At 42.0% G+C, this 24,453-nt stretch overlaps 2 protein-coding genes across 12 annotated transcripts in view; one reads left to right on the plus strand and one right to left on the minus strand.

Moving 5' to 3' along the window:
- Nucleotides 1-24,453, plus strand: part of STX3 (syntaxin 3) — a 243,052-nt gene that overhangs the window by 94,102 nt on the left and 124,497 nt on the right. The gene's annotated exons all lie outside the window — the stretch shown is intronic.
- The window catches only part of LOC130282852 (pendrin-like), a 158,217-nt gene that overhangs the window by 87,186 nt on the left and 46,578 nt on the right, over nucleotides 1-24,453 (minus strand). For 2 of the 5 annotated variants that reach the window (XM_056531706.1, XM_056531707.1), the window contains exon 2: nucleotides 21,673-23,831. The exons of 1 other annotated variant lie outside the window; for it this stretch is intronic. The gene's annotated coding sequence lies outside the window, so the exon portion shown is untranslated. Of the gene's footprint in view, nucleotides 1-21,672; nucleotides 24,096-24,453 lie in introns of those variants that run through there. 2 more of the 5 variants (XM_056531708.1, XM_056531705.1) reach the window with 2 other exon arrangements.

The following is a 24,453-nucleotide window of genomic DNA, read 5'->3' on the forward strand; positions in this document are numbered from 1 at the left end:
GAAACTCTTTATGACCCTTTGATAATAATTATATAGAGTGCTTGTTGTTATAATATTACTGAACCCCACGCTCCAATTGTTTTCATTGTAATGATGTTAAATAAACTTGGATTTTAATTCATTTAATTTTGGGTGTAAGCTCTACATTTTTTCAGTGTAAAATGTATGCAAGTAGAGTACTTTGTACTTAGAGTAAGGCCAGAAGGACATAGGCAGTTTAAATAAGAGATTAATATACGATAAAGTTATATGTCCAGGAGGACCTGCTTGTGTATTGAGATATATATATATATATATATATATGAACAATACGTGCGGGCGCATCCCGCAATGCGAACCCTAGCCTTGCCGGTAGCAGTAGATGACAGGGAAATGCGCTCACAGCCAGCACAGGCAGCCGGAGCGCAGACCGTAACAGTACCCCCCCCCTTGGTCTCCCCCTCCTTTTTCGGTTCAGACATTTTCTGAGAAGGTCATGATCCAGGATATTCTCCTCAGGCTCCCAAGATCTCTCCTCACTACCATAACCTTCCCAGTCAACCAAGAAAAATTGTTTACCTCTCACGGTCTTGGTGGCAAGAACCTGTTTGACCTTAAAGACATCAGAAGAGCCAGAGACTGGCGTGGGGACAAGATGCTTTTGTGAAAACCGGTTTATGACATGAGGCTTTAGGAGAGAAACATGGAAAGAATTAGGAATATGTAAAGTAGCAGGTAAACAGAGTTTGTCAGAGACAGGATAAATTTTTTCTAACACTTGAATGGGACTAAGATAGCAAGGACCAAGCTTGTAGAAGGGTGAATCTTGAACCGAATATAATTGGAGGAAAGCCAAACCTTGTCATCAGGAGAGAAGGTCGGAGGAGATCTTCTACTCCTATCAGCTTGTGCCTTCATGAGAGTGGAGGCTTGAGAAAGAGATTTTCAAGTTTGTTGGCAAATGATAGAGAAGTTCTGAACAAACTCATCAACATCTGGCACACCCGAAGAGATTGGAAGAGGAAGAGGGGAAAGGAGATGGAGTTCATAAACAACAAAAAAGGGAGAAGACCTTGTAGACTCAGAATCTTTATGATTATATGAGAACTCCACCCAAGGGAGAAGGTCAACCCAATCGTCCTGGCGAGCTCAAACAAAATGAAGATAAGTCTCTAAAATTTGATTAACCCTCTCCACCTGACCGTTAGACTGAGGGTGGTAGGCAGAGGAGAAGTCCAAATTTATGTCCAGACAGGTACAAAGAGCTCGCCAGAATTTTGAAACAAACTGAACTATGCGATCCAAAATTATATGCTGTGGAAGACCGTATAGACGAAAGATATGGAGCAAGAAGTACTTAGCCAGCTGTGGAGTAGATGGGAGGCCATGAGAAGGGATGAAATGTGCCATTTTGGAAAACCGTTCGACCACAACCCAAATGACCGTGTTATTACGGGAAGAAGGCAGATCGGTGATAAAATCCATAGTGATGTGGGACCAGAGAGTCTCCGGAATGGCCAAAGGCCGCAAGAGTCCAGCTGGTTTCTGCAGAAAAGTTTTGTTACAGGCACAAGTTTCACAGGAACGGACAAAATCTGAAACATCACGTTCAAGATGCGGCCACCAGTAATGCCGAGAAATAAGGAGTAAAGTCTTACATACACCAGGATGACCTGCCAACTGAGAAGAATGACCCCACTTCAGTACCTTGCGTCTCAATTGGGCGGGCACAAAGGATTTTCCAGGAGGCACTTGCAGAATTTCGGCTGGAGTGACAGAAATCAAGCAATCTGGAGGAATAATGTGCCTTGGTGTGGAGTCCAAACCTATGACATCAGAGGACGTGAAGAGAGCATCAGCTCTGATGTTCTTTTTATCTGGAAATTAATGTAGAAACTGAATCTAGAAAAGAACAAAGACCACCTTGCCTGGCGAGGATTCAATCGCGGTGAAGACTGCAAGTACACTCCCAGACGAAGGTGACGTACCCAAACGTATGTTGGAGTGGTGCTATCCCGGCTCCTGTCATTTAGCTATATAATTCTGGCACTGTTCTATTGGTCTGTATCCCATTCCATGTTTACATTATTTGTGTTTACATGCACGTATCACTTTTCCTCTAGCTAAGCACTTTTTCCTCACTTGAGGCATCATGATATGACTGTTATATACTTTCATGCGCAATAAGTGCATTGTAGCTATCCTTTGATTATACCATACTGTCCTATTTATGTTCACATGCTGCATCCTTTTATGGTTGCCATGGGATGCGACCTGTCTATATATATTACCATTAACTGTTAATGTGCAGGGCCAGTGATATCACCTTTTTGATGCTGTATTCCTCTCTGTCAGGATTCGGCAGGCTGGTGGTGGATCCTCTGTGTCAGTGAGGGATTGGCGTGGACCGTACCGGTGGACCGGTTCTAAGTCGCTACTGGTTTTCACCAGAGCCCGCTGCAAAGCGGGATGGTCTTGCTGCGGCGGTAGCAACCAGGTCGTGTCCACCGGTAGCGGCTCAACCTCACTGACTGCTGAGACAGGCGCGGTACAGAAGGACAAGGCAAGAGCAAGGTCGGATGTAGCAGAAGGTCAGGGCAGGCAGCAAGGGTCGTAGTCAGGGGCAACAGCAGAAGGTCTGGAACACAGGCTAGGAACATACACAAAACGCTTTCACTGGCACTGAGGCAACAAGATCCGGCCAGGACAGGAAGGGGAAGTGGGTTTAAATAAGCCTGGACACAGGTGCAGGTACTGATTGGGCCAGGCGCCAATCAATGGTGCACTGGCCCTATAAATCTCAGAGAGCTGGCGCGCGCGCGCCCTAGGGAGCGGGGCCGCGCGTGTCGGGACTGAGCGGACGGAGGACGGGGCAGGTGAGGAGACTGGGATGCGAGCAGCAAGAGAAATGTGGGATAAATTCACGATAGTAGTTAGCGAATCCCAGATAGTGTTGAATAGTCCGTAGGCTAAAAGGACGAGGCCAATCCAATACCGCAGACAATTTATCTGGATCCATTTGCAGGCCTTGATGAGAAACAATGTAGCCGAGAAACGCGAGACTTGATTTCTCGAATAGACATTTCTCCAGTTTGGCATAAAGATGATTCTTCGGAAGGCGTCGAAGAACCTGATGAACATGAATTCCATGCTCCTCTAAGTTGGTAGAGAAGATCAAGATGTCATTTAGGTATACGACAACACGGGTGTAGAGAAGATCTCGGAAAATGTCATTGACAAATTCCTGAAAAACGGCAGGAGCATTGCAGAGACCGAAGGGCATCACGAGATACTCAAAATGTCCATCACGAGTATTGTAGGCCATTTTCCATTCATCTCCCTCGTGGATACAAATGAGATTACAGTGGGGATCAAAAGTTTGGGCACCCCAGGTAAAAATTTGTATTAATGTGCATAAAGAAGCCAAGGAAAGATGGAAAAATCTCCAAAAGGCATCAAATTACAGATTAGATATTCTTATAATATGTCAACAAAAGTTAGATTTTATTTCCATCATCTACACTTTCAAAATAACAGAAAACAAAAAAATGGCATCTGCAAAAGTTTGGGCACCCTGCAGAGTTAATATCTTGTATTGCCCCCTTTGGCACGTATCACAGCTTATAAACGCGGTAAACACGGATGCCAGGCGAGGATATCTCCGTGTTCTAGCAGGTTCCCTCTCTAAGCGCAGGTCTTCCTGCCTCTCAGCAAAACGCACATCAATATGTGTGGCCAGGTGGATAAGTTCAGTCAGAGAAGAAGGAGGATCATGTGCAGCAAGGGCATATTTAATCCTGCTAGACCGACCTTTTTTTAATGTAACACACAAGGCCTCATCATTCCATGCTAGTTCTGAGGCGGAATTGTACTGCGCAGTCACCACAGAAGAATTTCCTTGACATAGGTTCAGCAAAGCTGTCTCAGCAGAAGAGGCATGTGCGGGTTCCTCAAAGACACTGTGGAATTCTGCCAGAAAAGCCGACAAGTTGGAAGCTACCAGATCACAGCAGTCCCAAAGAGGTGTAGCCCAGGCAAGGGCTTTTCTGGACAGTAGGCCAATAACAAAGGCCACCTTAGCACGTTCCGTGCGAAACTGTTCAGACATGAGCTCCAAATGCATGGAGCACTGTGTAACGAAGCCTCTGCATAACTTGGAATCACCGTCATATTTAGAGGGTAATGGTAGATGTAGCTGGGAGCCAGAAGACACTGCAGGAGCTGGAGGAGGGAGTGGGACAGGTTGTGGGTGCTGCTGCTGTTGCAAGGCCAAAAGCTGTTGCAACATAGCTGAAAGTTGAGAGAGTTGCTGTGCCTGTTTTACCAACTACTGCGACTCACGTACCACAATGGAGGGAAGATCTGTGACTTCAAGCAGGGGAACCTCAGCAGGATCCATGATCGGATATTACTGTAACACTCACTGTTCAGTAGACAGGAACACTCTGGGTAGTGGACCTGTGTGGCAGATGACACGGGCCATACCAGGGAGCGGAGGCTAAGGTGCCACTGGTTTTCACCAGAGCCCGCTGCAAAGCGAGATGGACTAGCTGCGGAAGGCGGCACCCAGGTCGCTACCCCTGGCACGGCTCGACCACACAGGCGGGTGAGGAGATTCGAGGTACAGAAGGAGAACAGCAACTCATAGTCAGGATAGCAGAACGTCTGGGCAGGCGGCACTGGTGCATAGTCAGGAACGAAGCAGGAGGTTAGAAGGCAGGCGGCACAGGAGAAAGATCAGGAACGAAGCAGGAGGTCAGTAACAAGGCAAGACAAAACACAGTAACGCTTTCTAAATGGCACAAGGCAACAAAGATCCAGCAGGGATGTGGGGGGAGGAGCAGGAATTTATAGAGGAGACACAGGTGAACACATAATTAAGGGCGTACTGGCCCTTTAAATCTTAAAGCTCCAGCGCGTGCGCCCTAGGAGATGGGGACACGCGCGCTGAAGGTAAGAGGCAGGAGAGGAGGTGGCAGAGGACCGGGGTGAGTGACAGACTGGGATTCGCATGCATCCCGCAATGCGAACCCCAGCCCTGCCGGCAGCAGTAGATGACAGGGAAATGCGCTCAGGCAGCCAGAGCGCAGACCGTAACAATATATTTGTCATAGATATATATATATATATATATATATATGTAATTTTTTTTCGCTCACACAGCAGACAGATGAATGGAGAACTGGAAATAGGAGGGAAATACCAGTGTATCTGTCATCAACAAAAACTTTTTATATAATGTAGATAATACCATTATATGTATATTTGTAATATACATTGGTTAAAAAATAAGAATACTTTTGTCCCTTCAGTTATTGTTTGTGTGTCTCTATGTGGAATACAGGAAGTGTGAATGGACAAACAGGGCTCCGTGCACTTAGGACAAGCAGGGCTCTGCACACTGAGCCTCTATGACATGCCCCTGGCTCACACAGCAGGATGATTGACAAGCCAGGAGCCTGCACAGAGCCCTGCTTCTCCTGCCTTCACTTCCTGTATTTGGACTCCTCACACAGACACACAGGCAATAGCTGGAGGGACAGCATTTTTTCACCCCAAAATGTACACATTTTTTAATCAATGTATTTTACAAATATAATGGTATTATCTACATTATATCAAAAGTTTTTCTTGGCGACAGGTTTACTTTAACTGAGAAATGAAACCACGGCCAATTAAGGTCAAACCACTTGACCTACATTCCTTTGATGTTCTATTACCTATTTGACCTTAATTGGCTGTGGTCTCATTATTCAATTAAGCTTAATTTGCTCCAATTAGAGCAGCTACTGTATATTTCAAAACTTTCTTTCTTCCATTCATACGGTCCCAGTGATTCCCTGCCGGCACCATCTGCAACCACTGTGATTGCAAGCAGGGACAACTGGAATTCAAGAATTACAACTCCCATCATCCCCTAGATAAAAATGTAAAGATTTTTCACATATATAAAAAGGCAATCCCACATCCCACATCCATGGTTGCATATTCCATTCTACAGCTTACAGCAAGAAAAAGTTCTTTCCATCCTACTGAAATTATAGCTCCCATTCATGTCTTCCTCCATATGCAGAGACATTGGAATTACAAGAAGAGTTTTGAAGTAATTTGTCTTTTAAAACCAGCTCATACTGTATAATTACAATGACATCGTCCTTCACAATTACATTAAATACATACATACATTATTGTCTTGGCCATCTGCCTCCGCAAATTACAATTTGAAGTATCTTTGATTTCTGTTAGAAGACCTCTGTAAATTTATTGATTTTTGGTAAATTAGGGAAACTCAGCCTTTTTTTTTGCCTACTGTATTATACATATTACTGATGTCCCTGTCCTCAGCTCATCTCTGACCCCCGCAATTATTTATGGCAGCACATCTTAATGCCCAAAAAAATAAAATAAAATAAATGGGGCTTAAAAGTAAACTGAAAATAAAAAAAATTATGATTTAGAATGAAAACTGGAAAAAAAAATGATGAAATGCACTCCTCATTCATTTTTAATATTGAGCACTGAATTTTCTGGTCCCTGCCCACTCCCGAAAATTGAAAGACAAAAAAAAAAAAAAAATATATATATATATAATTGTTAATTTTTAAACAGGGATCAATTTATGTGGGCGGGCAGGGGCCATATAAATGTAAAAATAACATATTTTTTATAATTATTTTTTTAATTAGCAATGTATTTTAATATTGTGTTTAATAAACTGTGTTTGTGTGTTTCACTTTTTTCTCAATTTTTTACATTTTTTAGGTAGTACTACTACTCCCAGCATGGAACAGACTGTTTCATGATGAGAGCTGTAGTACCTGTACTAATAGACAGATTGCCCCGGGTGTCACTCCTGACACCCAATACAATCATCCTATCTATTGCAGAGATGAAGCTGCTTTCTCCTGCGCTCACATCTCTGCACTATACTCTGGCCGGCCAGTGATGTGAATAGAATTCACATCACTTATTCATATTTCCCGCAGAGAGCTGTGATTGGCCAGATGGTTCCAGCCAATCACAGCTCTCTGTGGGAAATATGAATAATATGTATATATACGGCATATACTCATACTACAGTGGGACCAGAGAAGAGCGGCCAGCCGCCCACATCTATACGTTATACAGGACGATCGCAGTGGGTGTCAGGAGTGACACCCGCTGTGATCTTTCCTTACCTACAGGTACTACTCTCCCAACATGGAGCACACTCCGCTCCATTCTGGGAGCTGTAGTAACTGCATTAATAGATAGATTGCAACAGGTGTCAGAAGTGACACCCACTGTGATCTGTCTATTAATGCAGGTACTACAGCTCCCATCATGGAACAGAGTGTGCTCCATGTTGGGAGCAGTAGTACCTGCAGGTAAGGACAGATCACAGTGGGTCACTCTTGACATCCACTGCGATTGTCCTATCTATTGCAGAGATGCGAGCGCAGGAGAAAGCCACTCGCATCTATATATTATACAGGACGATGGCAGCGAGTGTCGCTATTGAAGAAATTCCTTATTTCGAATTGATTCAAAGTTCGGATTCGGTCCGAATCGAATTTTTCATGAAATTCGGAATGAATTCGACTTTGTCCGATACGAATCGCTCATCTCTAGTGTGGGGCAATAATCAAAAGTTGGCATCCATGTCTTGGCTAGTTAATGACTTACTCCATTTAAGAAGTATATTGTCCATCCATGAAGTCAAAGTTAAGATCATAGAAAAGTTAAAATATCTTGTAGTAGGCTTTGTCCTAACCAGTTAAGCTATAAAGGTGTTGATTACACCTCCCAAAATCAACAGCTTAACTGGTTAGGAGAAAGCCCACAACAAGATATTTTAGCTTTTCTGTGATCTATATTATCATTCCCCTACACTTCTACAGGTCGAATTGGAAGTAATGGCCAAGTTTTCGTTCACTTGCTGTAGGTTTTCAATAACACATCAGTGATTTCTAATAACCTTTTTAATTCACCAGAAACGTTTTTTTTTTTTTTGTAGCGTTTCTCAGCTCTGTGTGGACTTAACAAGTTACATAGAATACCTTTTATATGGAGGTGATCCAGCGAATCTTCAGTGCTCTGAACAACTAGTTTTAGTCTGGTAGATATATGTGCAGACACGACCTTGCCCCAAACCACTGTCTTTACCTACTTGTAAAATCCATCCTGAACTTACCTAGTTATCTAACAATTTTCTTGTCAATATTGACAATGGTCGTGATGACTAAAACATCATCAGTACCATCAGTGACAACCATCAATGACCACCATATGAGAAGTGCTGGTACGGTGCTTGACTGCAGAGTACTGTGCCCTGACGGGGGGGCCTACAAGTATTGGAAACTGTGTGCAATTTGCTCCTTGCTCAGGGGATAGTGGCTGTGAATGTTTAATAGATAAAGGTAATTGTGCTAGCTTGCAAATGTTCTTTTAGAGACTGTGGGGGAGATTTATCATTACACTTAGAGGTTTTTGCACGTGTGCCTAAGCACTTTTTTCTAGGTTTTTTGGGTATGCATAAAGTAGCTAACAGCCTTACCTAAGCAACTTTCAGTTTTCACTTTGCAGTAGTTGTGAATTAATAAAGTGTGAATATCACAAACCTCTTCAAAACGTTGCATGTCAAAGCCAAGTAAGAATGAAATAAGGCAACTGGACCCACAACTTTATCATTAGCTTCGTAAGAGATAACAAAAGAATATGAAAAGAAAGAGAAATCCATTTCTTAGTCTATTTCTAATATATGTCTTTTAAAAATATTGAAGGACATTTATCAATGTTTGCTTATGTATTCTTTTTTTTAGTAATTTTTTCCTTACTTTTTTTTGCTTATGTGTGACTTATTTATCAACTGGTTTCCGCCTGTTGATAATTTTCTTTCACGTAAGCAAATTTTCCTTTTTTACTTTGGTAGTAGCTTTTTCTGCTCCATGTTTGAGCTGGAGTAAATTTAGTCAATTTTTAACCCTGTTGCGACTTTTTTGCGACTGTCGCAGTTAATAAATACCTGACTACCCGTAGTCCATTTTAAAATTATTACTACGTAGTTAATTTTTGGAAAACTTGCTTTTCTCGCTTTCCAGTCAAAATGTCGCACGAAAAATCGCGTAGTCGCAGTTGCGACAATTTTGCAACAATTATAGTAAAGAAAACCTGACTAAACCCGTTGATAAATGTCCATAATTGTGATTTTCACTTATTTTGGCCATTATAATTCTGACTACTAGATGTCCCCATACAGGCTATTTTGCTTCCTATTCATTTCCTGGCTGAGTCATCTGTGTTCTCACAGCTTGCCATCTGGGTCCCTGCAGCAGGCAGTGAGAGACACAGAGGTAGGAAATAAAAGCTGACACAGTTTCTCTTGGACACGCTCCCTGCTAGGGAGAGGAATTCAGGAGACCTGAGCAGCACAACAAGGCTGTTATCTGGCCAGAACTAGAGACAACAAAGATAAAAATGACATGTACATGATCCTTATTACAGTGCTAGAAACATGTTTTTTTTTTTTCTTAATTTTCTTTGGTGACAGGTACGTTTTTACTTCAAATCCTTCATGATCTATATATATATATATATATATATATATATATATATATATATATATTATATTATTATATACTGCATATCTTATGGAATGCACCTGTGGGCCCATTTCAATATGTACGATGTTCCACTCACACCTTGAGAAATAGGAGGGAATTTACTAAGACCGGCATTTTATACGGCTGCTGGATTAATCCAATTCACTAACCCTGACAATGTTTTACAGTATCTCAATATGCCTATGCTGCTGCAATAAAAAAATAATACTCTACTTACCTCTCGCCACTCCCCTTGTGCCACTAGGATAAACCATTTTTTTGCCTTTATGGCATTGACCAAGCAGAATCAGGAATGTGATCATTTAATGGTTCTGACAATTCTGCATGTGACGATACCAAATTTGGTTTTTTTTATATTTATTTATAATAAAAAAAATTAGGTGAACTCTATTTTTTTTATTATGGGGAGGATTAATTTATGTTTTGAAAAACATTTTTATTTTTACTTTTTTTTTTTACTTTTTTTTTTTTTTTAACATTTTTTTTTTGTCCCTTTAGTAGATGTATATGAGCAATCTTTTGTTTTCGTACAGATCAAAGTAATAATAATGTATTGGGATTCTAAGGCAGCCTATAGCAATGGATATGTATAAGCAGCTATGGAGGCTTAGTATAGGCCTCAGGCCGCCATGACAATGTATCTGCTCCCCACAATATCATTGTGGGAAGAAGATACAGCCACTGCATCCCCAATGATGCTCTGATCCCAAGCCTTCTCCATACATCGGTTGCCGCAAATTAATGTACATGAATTTGCTGGAAGGAAATAATAGACACATACTTTTTAATCGAATCATGCACTGCAGTGGCTGCCCCCTTTTATGCTAAGGTTATTTTTTCCTCAAGCCCTATATTCAAACAGTTTTAGCCAAAACTAGTGCCTTATTGGCGGCACTTCTTGCACCCAGTTCATATGCACTCCAAGTACTATCTACCTAAGCCCCTGATCGGGCATTAACAATATGCTCAGTTCTTCTGTGCTCCAACATCTGCAACTGGGGCACTGCTGACACACCATGCCAAAAAGAAGGCAATTTTAACCCCTTTAGGACCAAGCCCATTTTCACTTTAAGGACCAGAGCGTTTTTTGCACATCTGACCACTGTCACTTTAAGCATTAATAACTCTTGGATGCTTTTACTTTTCATTCTGATTCCGAAATAGTTTTTTCGTGACATATTCTACTTTATGTTAGTGGTAAATTTACGTCGAATCTTCATTTTTTACACTTGCATGTTCTTGTAGACCCAGTTTTTGAATTTTTACAAGGGATAAAACGAGAGAAATCTTCCTAAAATTTGTAACCCTATTTCTCTCGAGTAAGGAAATACCTCATATGTGCATGTCAAGTGCGGGTGCACTAGAGGGCTCAGAATGAAAGGAGCGACAATGGGATTTTTGAGAGTGAGTTTTTCTGAAATGGTTTTTGGGGGGCATGTCACATTTAGGAAGCCCCTATGGTGCCAGGATAGCAAAAAAAAAAAAAAAAAAACATATGGCATACTATTTTGGAAACTACACCCCTCAAGGAACGTAACAAGAGGTACAGTGAACCTTAAATTTGTAACCCCATTTCTTCTGAGTATGAAAATACCCCATATGTGGATGTAAAGTGCTCTGCGGGCGAACTACAGGGCTCAGAAGAGAAGGAGCGTCATTGGGCTTTTGGAGAGAGAATTTGTTTGGAAGGGAAGTCGGGGACCATGTGCATTTACAAAGCCCCCATGCTACCAGAAGAGTGGACCCCCTCCACATGTGACCCTATTTCAAAAACTATACCCCTCATGGAATGTAACAAGGGGTGCAGTGAGCAATTACACCCCACTGGCGTTTGACAGATCTTTGGAACAGTGGGCTGTGAAAATGAAAAATTTAATTTTTCATTTCCATGGACCACTGTTCAAAAAATCTGTCAGACACCTGTGGGGTGTAAATGCTCATTGTACCCTTTATGACATTTAATGAGGGGTGTAGTTTCCAAAATGGGGTCACATGTGGGGTGGTCCACTGTTCTGGGACCATGGGAGCTTTGTAAAACGCACATGGCCTTCAATTCCAGCCAAATTCTCTCTCCAAAAACCAAATTTAGCTCCTTCCCTTCTGAGCCCTGTAGTTCGCCCACAGAGAACTTAACATCCATATATGGGGTATTTCCTTGTGAAAAAAAAAATTGGGGTAACACCAGCATTGGGGTCACATGTGGGTGTTTTTTTTTTGCATTTGTGTTAGAACCGCTGTAACCATCAGCCACCCCTGAGCAAATCACCAATCTAGGCCTCAAATGTTCGTGGTGCGCTCTCACTCCTGAGCGCCCACAGAGCACTTTACATCCACATATGGGGTATTTCCGTACTCAGCAGAAATTGCGTTAAAAATTTGGGGAGTCTTTTTTTCCTTTTACCTCTTGTGAAAATGAAAAATATGGGGAAAATAAAACATTTTTTACACCAACATGCTGGTGTAGACCCCAACTTTTCCTTTTCATACGGGGGAAAAGGAGAAAAAGCCCCCCAAAATTTGTAACGCAATTTGTCCTGAATAGGGAAATACCCCATATGTGGCCCTAAACTGTTGCCTTGAAATACGACAGGGCTCCAAAGTGAGAGAGCGCCATGTGCATTTAAAGGGGTACTCCGGTGAAAACCTTTTTTCTTTTAAATCAACTGGTGGCAGAAAGTTAAACATATTTGTAAATTACTTCTATTAAAAAAATCTTAACCCTTCCTGTACTTATTAGCTGCTGAATACTACAGAGGAAATTCTTTTCTTTTTGGAATGGTCTCTGATGACATCACGAGCACAGTTCTCTCTGCTGACGTTATTATAATAATAATAATGCTTTATTTATTGTTGTCCTTAGTGGGATTTGAACCCAAGTCCCCAGCACTGCAAGGCAGCAGTGCTAACCACTGAGCCACCATACTGCCCTTAGCATACATCTGCTATGCATGGTTGCTAAAATGGACAGAGATGTCAGCAGAGAGCACTGTGCTCGTTATGTCATCAGTGTTCCAAAAAGAAAGGAATTTCCTCTGTAGCATTCAGCAGCTAATAAGTACTGGAAGGATTAAGATTTTTTTTAATAGAAGTGATTTACAAATATGTTTAACTTTCTGCCACCAGTTGATTTAAAAGAAAAAAGGTTTTCACCGGAGTACGCCTTTAAGGCCTGAATTAGGGATTTGCATCGGGACAGACCTGGATGCAAGCATTGTACTTGCCTCTGCCACCAAATTATGCTACGACAGTGTTTCCCAAACAGAGTGCCTCCTGCTATTGCAAAACTCCTAGCATGCCTGGATAGTTAATGGCTGTCCGGCAATACTGGGAGTTGTAATTTTGTAACAGCTGGAGTCTCCATTTTGGAAACAGTGCTGTACAAGATGTTTTTCATTTTTATTGGGGGGGGGGGGATCATTGTAAGGGGGTGTAGTGTTTTTTATTTTGTGTTGTGTAGTGTAGTGTTTTTAGAGTACATGCACACGGTCAGGTTCACAGCAAGTTTCCCTCTGGGAGTTTGAGCTGCAGCAGAAAATTTTCGACCTCAAACCTCAGCTCAAACCTGAAGCGGGGAACTCACTGTAAATCCCCGCCTGTGTGAATGAACCCTGTACTTTTTGGGGGGAGTGGGGGGGGGGGGGGGGTTGCAAAACTACAACTCCCAGCATGCACTGACAGACCGTGCATTCTGGGAGTTGTAGTTTTGCCACAGCGTGAGGCACAATAGTGGGGAAACACTGAGTTAGGTTACAGACTAATTCAGTGTTTCCCCACCAGTGTGCCTCCATCTGTTGCAATGCTGGGAGTTGTAATTCGCCAACATCTGAAGGGCCAGATGTTGCAGAACTACAACTCCCAGCATGACTGACTGTCTAGGCATGCTGAGTTGAAGTTTTACAACATCTGGAGGGCCACAGTTTGGAGACCACTGCACAGTAGTCTCCAAACTGTGGCCCTCCAGATGTTGTAAAACTACAACTCCAAGCATGTACTGATAGCCGAAGGGCAAGCTTAGAGTTGTAGTTATGCAACAGCTGTAAGGGGCACAGTTTGGAACCCAGTGTAGTGGTCTCCAAACTGTGTCGCCCCCCCCCCAGATGTTGCAATACTACAGCTCCCAGCAAGCCCAGACTGTCCAAGCATGCTAAGAGTTGTAGTTAATCAACATCTGAAGTCATAGATGTTGCAGAACTACAACTCCCAGCATGCCTGACTGTCTGGGCATGCTAGAAATTCTAGTTTTGTAACATCTGGAGGGACACAGTTTGGAAACCACTGCACCTCCAGGTGTTGCAAAACTACAACTACCAGCATGCCCAGACTGTCCAGGCATGCTGGGAGTTTTAGTTCTTCAACATCTGAAGGGCCAGATGTTACAGAACTACAACTCCCAGCATGCCTTTGGTTGTCTGGGCATGCTGAGAGTAGTAGTTTTGCAACATTTGGTCTACAAAATGTGGACCTCCAGATGTTGCAAAACAACAACTCCTAGCATGCCAAGACAGCCAAAGGCTTTCTGGGTATGATGGGAGTTGTAGTTTTGATAACTTTTACAAGGCCACAGTGAAGATCACTCACCAACAATCTTCACTGCCGCCTGCCGTCTCCACCGCCTAGCCGCAACCGTCACAGCCGCAGCTCCTGATCACAGCTGCCCTGCCGCAGCCAATGATCACAGCTGCCCCACCGCAGCCGCTGATCACGCAGCCCCTGATCGCCGGTGCACACCGGTAAGCATCTCCCACAGCTCCCGCCACCTCCGGCTCTCAACTTTAACAGTCCCGCCCCCTTCCTGCCATTGGTCAGCCAGTCCTGACCAACCAATGGCAGGGGATAGGAGAAGGTGGCACCCCGGCCACCTCGCTCCTATCCTTCATGGTGATCAGGCTTTCTCTGACAACCCCGATCACCTTTATTTTCTGGGCGATCGGGTCACCAGAGACCTGATCAGCCTGGAAAAGCCATGATTCGCTGGTCAGAATTGACCGACGAATCACGGTGATAGATATCAGCAGCCATCCCGTTCCGATCATTGCCCCGTGTGCGGCAGTGACCGGAATTCCCATGGGCAAACAGGTACGCCCTTGGTCCTTAAGTACCAGTGAGCAAGGGCATACCTGTACGCCCTTCGTCCCCAACAGGTTAAAGTTTTTTCCAAATTGTAAGAATAATTTTTTTCACAAATGTTTTAAATTGCTAGAGAATAATATCACTGACCATTATTCTGTTTATATAACGTCAAGGATAGATATCAATGGCCAGCATTTTATTTTTAGCACTTCCTCATTTCACAACAGGAAACTATGTAGAAATGATCTCCTGAATACAGAGAACTGGGTAAATATAGGGATGTGTAGAACAGCAAAGACAGTGTTACATAGGTCAACTGTAACAACAAGGAAAGAATATGTCATTTTGACGGTGGCCAAATTGTCTACTGTTCACAAGGCCAAATTTTCAAGAAGTCGTAGAGGCCAATGTTCAGGAGCAGACATGTGGGGCTGCTTTTCAAAGGGGCATTTTATAACAATTTCTTTAAAAACAATACCATAAACATCCATAGGTTGTGTCTGGTATTGCTGCATAGTTCCGTTGAAGTGAATGGAAAAAATCTTCAATGTCACACAAGTGGACAAGTGTGATGCTGTTTTTGGACATCTTGAATAACTCTGTGTCAGTATTATTGATCTGATCTACGGTGGGACCTACCAAATAACGTCAGCATTATCTGATCTTGGTAGGACCTACCAAATATATGTCAGTATTATTAATGACACACGATATTGACCCATGTGTAGATCTCCTTAAATTTGTGAGAGGAGATTATGTACAGTGAGACCACTATTCATATTGTAAATCATCCCTGTGGGCAACTTCCTGAATATAGGATTAGTTCCCCCCCACGGGATGACCCCCACATGAATGTTGTGTCTCTCCCGCTATGGCGGGTGGTCATTACGTCATTGTAAAAATGAAACATAGACAGGCGCTCCATAGTGAAATACCACCAGCAGAAGAACCCAATACAGGAAAGATATTTGCTTACCGCAGGTGGTTGTGTGAACACACACACAACAATATGAGTGGGATGAATGGTTCCGTCTGCGGCCCTCCTGCTGTGCAAACATGAACAAATCGGGGACTTCTGTAAGGAGCTGCAGGTTTCAAATTATGGCACTGACAGGAACAACCCCAGGTAGGATATACGATTTAATCTAAAACAATGTAACAATGCAACACGTTTCACTGCGCATATGCTGCTTCATCAGGCCTGGGCAGCAGGGAGAAGGTGGGGCCCTTGCTCCTTACATGACAGTGCGCTCAGTCTATCACCGTCCGAGGAGGGACATCGCTGCGGCGAGCGATATGCTGACTGCAGTGTGACGTTCCAAGCCTAAGAAGCAGGAAGCCGAGCAGCGCCGGAGGAACAGGACGCCAATATTGGCGCAACGGGGGACGTAGGAAGGTGATTTAAATTATTATTTTTTTTTTTTAGTTTTTGCAGCCCTGGAACAAGGGATGGTAAAAGTTTTGTGCCGCATTTCTTCTTTAAAGGGGCAGTTCATATAAGGGGCAGTTCTTTAAAGGGGTACTCCGGCGCTTTGACATCTTATCCCCTATCCAAAGTATAGGGGATAAGATGCCTGATCGCGGGGGTCCTGCCGCTGGGGCCCCCCGTAATCTTGCACGCAGCACCCCAGTTAAAATCAGTCCCCTTTGGATAGGGGATAAGATGTCAAAGCACCGGAGTACCCCTTTAAGAGATAAGGATAAAGTGGGAAAACCATGGTTTAGTTTTCAGAGTAATACAAGCACAGGGATGGGTTTTGAAGCATATGGGCATATATCAGGATAACATTTTTCCCCAAAAGGGTTGTATCTTAAAGCATTATTGTCATTTTAACAAAAGATTCACTCCCCAGCTTGGCGCTTAGTCTATCTCATATGTCTATGGAGCCAGACTCCTTCAATCCGATGAACTAAGCGCCAATTTGGGAATTGAAGCATGCTGCCACACACTTCACCCAGCTATTTCTAGGCATTTAGAGAGAAAGATTATACTGTTCTATAGTGTAGCCACTAAGGGGAGATGTGTGGAAATATGTATCAATAATATACAGAAAAATGTTACTGTTTCTGTATTCATATACAGTAAATAAAAAGTAGATACAATAAAAGCGTATGATGTGTGTATCCAATCAGACTAGTTATGTTCTTTTATAGTAGAAAAATAAATATATGTATTGTGAAATAGATGCATAAAAAGATATAAAATATATATAGGAGCTCCTGCGAGGGCCTTGCAGCTAGCTACTATATATTTTTTATGTATCTAGTTCACAATAAATATAGCTATTCTTCTACTAACTAAAAGAACATAACTAGTCTGATTGGATACATACCACATACTATTTTATTGTATCTACTTTTTATATACTATACATACTGTAACATTTTTATTGGATATTATTGATACATATTTCCACATATCTAGGGACGTGCACACATAGGGTCAAAACGGGGCTCCAGCCCCGGCCCATCTAATCCTTCTGCCCTCTGGTGCCCTAACAACTTGTCAGGTATCCTCCCCCTCTGCTAGGCTGGCTCCCCCCCCCCCCCCCTCTGCTGGGCTGGCTCCTCCCCCTCTGCTGGACTGGCCCCTCCCCATCTGCTAGACTGGCTCCTCCTCCTCTGCTGGGTGCTGGGCTGACTCCTCCTCCTGATACATGGAGCTAAAGGCCACCACAGCACTACACAGTGGGGGATGGGCAGGAGCTCATTGTTGAGGCTTCAGGTGGTAAGTACTGTACATACCTTGGTAAAGCCTCCATATTCTAACACTCCCAATAGCCTCTGTCCTCCCTCCTCAGCCTCCATATCCTCCAATGCCAGTGATTCCTAACCAGTGTTCCTCCATCTGTTGCAAAACTACAACTCCCAGCATGCCTTTGCCTGACTAAGCATGCTGGGAGTTGTAGTTTTGCAACAGTTGGAGGCATGGTAGTTGGAAAACACTATTCCATGCCCCTCACCCCTCTTAGCCTCCATATCCTTCTTCTCCTGAGGCTCCACACCCTCACCCCATTAGCCTCTATGTCATCTTTCCTCCTTAGCCTCCATATTATCCCTTGTCCTCAGCCTCCATGCCCTCACACCCTTTAGCCTCTATGTCCGTGTTTCCCAACCAGGGTGACTACAGCTGTGGCAAAACTACAACTCCCAGCATGCCCAGACAAAGGATGTCCGGGCATGCCGGGGGCACCCTGGTTGGGAAACACTGCTTTATGGGGGGAGATTTATCAAAACCTGTGGAGAGGCAAAGTTGCCAAATTGCCCGTAGCAACCAATCAGATGTTTATCAAAAAGTTCCATCAAAACAAAAATGGTTCCGATAAAAACTACAGATCACAGCCAAAAAATCATCCCTCATACATCACCATATGCAGAAAAATAAAAGCGTTATAGGGGTCAGTAGAGGACAATTTTAAGCATACTAATTTTCTTACAAAAAAGTTATACTTTTTTAAAAGTAGAATAAAACAAAACCTATATAAATCAGGTATCATTGTAATAGTGTGAATGAGGGAGCCGGAAGAAGTGTGTAATGCGAAACATTGCTCTGTCAGACTGTACGTGATTTTCACTGCACCCATCCCTGCCAATAAAGAAGCCGTGGATCACAGTGAGTTGCCGTCTGCTTCACTTCTATTGCTTATATACCACAAGTCTACCACTTATGGGACTGAGCACCGCTTTATAGGCTGCAGGAGAATAGCGGTAGCAGTGCATCACCGGGGGATTTGTAGCCTATCAACAAGCAGGCGTAGGTGATAGTGCCAGCTGAACTTTTTCAGTATAATAGTATGAACCAACAGAATAAAGATAACATGGCATTTTTACCAGACAGTGCACTGCATAGAAACAGAAGCCCCGAAAAGTTGCTAAGTGGCATTTTTTGTTTTTGTTTTTTATTTTGCCCCATAAATAATTTTTGTTGGGTGTTAACATAGATTTTGTGGAAAAATTAGGGATGTCATTACAAAATACATATGATAGAGCAAAAAACAAGCCTGATATGGGTTTAAAGGTGGAAAGTCGAGGGTTATGGTTATTAGAGGGTGAGGAGGAAAAAAAAGTGCAAAAATAAAAAATCTCTTAAGGGGTTAAAATGGTATTTTCTCAGTCATGCAAAGCAAACAACTAACCTTTTTTTTTTTTATAATTATGGTAGTGCCCTTTTTTTTACTTTAGCACCCCTCCCCATCCCAAATGTCTATGCAGGTCCCTGCACACATCTTCCCTTAGTGGCTTCACTAGAGAACAGTATAATCTTTCCATCTATTTGCACTTCATGCTGTATAGGGTACACAGCCTTAGTTTTTATACCAGTTCTTGTGTAGTTATATCTTCGCCATTGTAGAGCTACCTATTGTATCTTATATTCTATATTTTTATATATTCTATATCTGCATTTGACAGAACCCTCTCCCAACAGGAAGTATAATGGGTTCTTTACCAACTTTTGATCATTATATATTAGTTTATTTGGAGAAGCCATGAGAGTATATCAGTATAAAGTCAACTTCATCCTGTGTGAGAACATCTGCAAAAAAATTTTTAGCAAAAAGTCAGTAAAACTGTGCAAATCATGCAGTGATAAAAAATTTCTAAATCCAATCCATAGGGCTTTCCAGGGACAGATTTTTTTTTTTTTTTAACCAAAATAAAAAAATTATCCATACCCAACTGCCCAAATCCCCAGCTGTTGCCATTCCAGCTGTGCCTGCTCCACATCCCCTCTGTTTCTTCCTGCATCCCATAACATGCTGCCCCCCCAGGAACTGCCCACTCAGCCAATCAGCAATCTCAGTAGTCATGCTCAGCACTCCTGGCATCATGGCTTTCATCAATGAGCGGTGAGGCCAAGAGTACAAAGCCACTGAATCACTGTAGCGGTCATTTTTTTTTACATGGATAAACCCTTTAATTAAAAAATCCTCCATTTATTTCATTCACAATGACCCTGATTTAATTTTAGAGTTGGGTTTTCTCTTTAGTTAAATTTCCTAAATTTGCTGTTTTTCACTATTTACTATATTGCCTCACATTGGTGGTGCACACTTAATTTTGTGTGATGGAAAAACCCGACCAAGTGCATTTCTTGTCATTCGACGATGAGAGATTCCTAAGGAGCCTTGAACAAAGTAAGTAAAGGCCAAAAAACAACAACATAAAGAGAGAACTGTTCACCAGGGTTTTAGGAACTTTTCCACAATACTGTAAAGATCGTCAGCAATAAACAGACAAACACCCTACAGCAACCTGTAGGTGAAGGTGCACATACTAAATGCTGCACCAAAACTAGAAAAATAGTGCACCAAACACACAAAATACAAAAAATATATATCTTTATTGAATATACTCAAATGTTTTTTGAGTTTTTTGTTCTATCTTTACTTTATGCACTTTATGCATGTTTACTATAAATCTTTGCCTGGCATGCTCAATTATAGTACCCTATGTCCATTATATATGGGTCTAGTCTTCATATCTACTCTCTGTATGTGCTCTGGTGCCTTTGTATTATGTCTATTGTTGTATGTTTTTTAACTTTTGAGTATATTCAAGAAAGATATATATATTTTGTAGAGCACAAAGTAGATACTTTGATGGCACTCATCTATTAAAATGTAAACTTTACTCTTTCATGTTAAAATATTCTGGCTCATATCTGGACAGGAACAAAAACCGCAGCAGCCGAGGCTGCACAAAATAATGGCTGCATTCATAAAAAAGTTCCTTCACATTTTCTCTTCCAGTTCCTAGAGCTTCAGCTAAATGTCCTGTGTTCTCCTCCACTCCTTCACTAGTTTCTGTAACACTCATGTTTCAGAAGACAGGAACTCCGGTAGATGTGAATCTGCTGGACCTGTGTAGCATATGACTCGTACCGTACCAGTTAGCGGAGTCTAAGGTGCCGTTGGTTTTCACCAGAGCCCGCCGCAAAGCGGGATGGACTTGCTGTTGCAGGCGGCACCCAGGTCGCTACCCCTGGCACTGCTTGACCACACAGGCGGCTGAGGAGATGCGAGGCACAGGAGGGATAAGGCAGCTCGTAGTCAGGATAGCAGAAGGTCAAGGCAGGCGGCAAAGAAGCGTAGTCAGGACCTAGCAGGAGGTCAGTAGGCAGGTGGCAGAGGAGCAAGGTCAAGTCACAGAGCAAAGGATCAGATACACGGTATGGCAACTCTCAGGAATGCTTTCTCTCAACATAAAAATGCATGCATCACATCATATGAAGCATTATTTATTTATTATGAATAAAAAGACATTTAGATGTATAATTAGAGTTACTAATTTAATAAATTGAAATTTAATAAATAAAAACTACTAATAATATCATTACAATACCTAAGTTGGAAAAGTGCAAAATGATTTTCTAACCAGGTTTTACTTGGTGAGATTACAATGTTAAATGTGTTTTTACAGAAAGATGGAGGATTAATCTGGTTGGATTTGGTATTTTGGCGCACATTCTAGTTTGACACACAACCCTTTAAAAACCAGTCGGGAATACAATAGTAAATTGGAAGCAATGTTTCAATCACTACTGTGGATGGGTCCCCCTGACTGCTGGGACCAATTCCGCCCACTCACCCCCCCCCCCCCCTGTTCTCCTGCCAGGCACCCTGGTGTTCTGAAGTTTTTTTCCCCAGAATAAAGGCTCTTCTTTCGCTCATAGCGGGCGTGGTTGACATGCCCCTTCCATGTATCTGTACAGGAGAGGGGGGATGTTGACCACAGCTTTGTGCGGTGGTCGTCAGTAATCCGGCACAGAACTGAGGTCGCTCCATGCATGTGAAGAGCTGGGGTGCCGGGCAGGAGATCCCAAGGGGTCCCAGTGGTTGGACCCCCCGCCATCACAGGACCTTCTAGAAGGGGAGCAGTAGATAATACTTATATTAATAGTTCTATGGTGCATGGTAGAAGACTGTCACATGACAGATATTTATAGAACCATTTAATAATAGGTTACATATGGTTATGTATGTTGTAACCATTTTATATACATTCTCACACCTTTACTGACCTTCACATCTTAACATTCAACCAAGATCAGCTTGTGAAGATCTGATAACTTCACTTTACAAGCCTGCATAGTTCCTTGGTAGAGTGCCAGGTTCACAAGTCTGAAATCTGCTTAGGAAGATATATTTAACAATGTTTCCAATTCTTTCAAAATAAAATTGTGCTGGCCTCTCAATGAACAGGTCAATGGACTAGGTCAGAATCTTTTACCTTAAGAGAAATCATAGCGTTAGGCTCAATGATGAGAAAAGATGGCTTAACACCAGAACTGTGGCATCAAACGTATAACATCCAGGGACTGTGGCACTAAATCACTGAACACAAGGGACTTATACACTAAACCAGTGAAAACTGTGTAATGTGTCACAAAACCATTAACCTCATAGGACCATAGCATTAAATTGCTTGATACCATATCCTGCGACATTGAAACACTGAACATTGGCGACTGGGGTAGCAAACAAACTACAGGAACTATTGCCCTAAATCAATAGAAATCATTTACTGTTACATTGAACAACTAACTGTATACAGTGGCTCCAATGGCAAAATGCCCTTTTGGTATTGATTTCTGGCTCCTGGAAGATATCCAGCAGTGATTCTCTTCTTCACACTGTGTTCTGGGCTATTACATGTGAGGGCAGTGATGTCCTGAAGCCAACACTTTTGTGGCTGCAGTCAGTGACGTAGCGCCCTCCTTGTCTGTCAATAATGCCTGCCGAAAATAACCATTATTTTCCTCTGGTTTGCACTAACAGCCTGATATAACATGAACACAGTAGGAATGATTATTTATTGGCCAATAGTATGGTACTAGTGGTTTTATAGGGTAAAATCTGAAGACAGGTTCCCTTTAAATACCCTTGAGTGAACTTTTGGTCATTCCTCACATAACGCCTATTAAAAATCCAAATAGCCTTCTGTTTGTTTGGTTTTCTCATTTTGGTTGGTCATAAAGAGGTTGCAGCCAATAATGTAGGATTTACAGCATTCTTTTTACCTATTACTCTATCACTTAGAGTGGAACAATGATAAATGTTTATCTATTTCTCATAAATCACACAAAGGGTTTTCAGCCACCTTCATTTTCATAAAAACTTACATTGTGAGTCCAAAGTACTTGGTAAAGCCAAACACGTGCCTGTCTAGGGTAAACTGCAGAGGTGCTAAGGATACAAACATGGCAGAACGGTTTGAGTCATTCATATGCTGTGGTCTAGTGTTGTACTGGGGTTACTTGTGCCCAGCAGAGGATACAATTCTGAGGGGCCATTCTCCATCTATACTGAATGTGTGCAAGTCCACTATTAAATCAATAAAATTGGAAATTTTCCTATCCTTGGTGATGGAAAATTTGGATTTTATTAAAGGGGTACTCCGGTTGAAAACTTTTTTATTTTTTATTTTTTTTTATGAACTGGTGCCAGAAAGTTAAACAGATTTGTAAATTACTTCTATTTAAAAAAATCTTTACCCTTACTGTACTTTTTAGAAGCTGTAAGCTACAGTGGAAATTCTTTTTGAATTTCTTTTTTATCTTGTCCACAGTTGCTCTCTGCTGAAACCTGATGTCCGTATCAGGAACTGTCCAGAGCAGGAGAAAATCCCCATAGCAAACGTATGCTGCTCTGGACAGTTCCTGGAAAGAGGTGTCAGTAGAGAGCACTATGGACAAGACAAAAAGAACAGAATTTCCTCGGTAGCATACAGCTGCTAAAAAGTAAAGGAAGGGTAAAGACTTTCTGGCAACGGTTGACTTATAAAGACCTAAAAAAAAAAAATTTCCCACCAGAGTACCCCTTTAAAGATAAGACGCGAGTATTATGTTTTTAACTTCTTTTACTGAACTCAGCAGCAAATAATGTATGTATTAGAGAAAAAACTTTACATATAAAGTGCAATCAAACATAGTATCCAGGATGCAACCTAGTATGCTGCACTATTACAATAACCAGTTCACAGCATATGCCATGTCGGTAACTGTTGTCCAGGTAACTTCCTTCTTCTTTGCAGTGAACTGTTAGATGAGAATATCAAACTTGAGCGAAGAATTCATAGGAATGAAGAAACTTCAGGGAAGAGTGGAGAAAAATGACTTTCCATGTAATCCAACTAGAAATGGACCAATAAGATGATTCTTAAAGAGACATCATTGTTGAGCTGTTGAAATAAAGAGAAAAATAGAAGTATTATAGGGATGGGTCTAAAGGGGGGATAATACTCGCATCTTGTCTTTGATAAAATCCAAATTTTCCATCACCAAGGATAGGAAAATTTCCAATTTTAAGGCAAGACAAGACGCTCCTATTATGCTAGTTTAAAGCTAGGCGTATATAAACAACAGAAAAAAAATATAAACATTAATATTAAATCATAATAGAATCATAGAGACATGGGATTTAGGTTTAAAATGAAAGGTTTTAAAAGTAGAATCAGAGGACAAGTGGCAGCTTGCAATAAATCAGAGAGAGAAGCTCCTGATTGGAATAGTTTGGTAGAAACAGCTCCTCTGGTAGAATGAGCTCCAAATTTGGAGGTATCACTGCCAGCCATATCCATGGTATGTCTAACCCATCTAGCGAGTGTGGGTGAAGAAACAAGAGCATGAGGTTTGCAGAAAGAAATGAGTAGTTGGGAAGAAGGCGGAAGTCTAAGGGATTCAATTCTGGATTCATAAGAATGAAGGCAACGAACCACACAGAGTTTATCGTGATGTGGAAAAGAGGGATAAAAGACTGAATTTAGATTTGTTTTGGTACGACGGAAGATAGAGAAGAGAACT

Source organism: Hyla sarda, chromosome 7 (assembly GCF_029499605.1).
Source record: "Hyla sarda isolate aHylSar1 chromosome 7, aHylSar1.hap1, whole genome shotgun sequence".
In the NCBI taxonomy this organism is placed as follows: Eukaryota; Metazoa; Chordata; class Amphibia; order Anura; family Hylidae; genus Hyla; species Hyla sarda.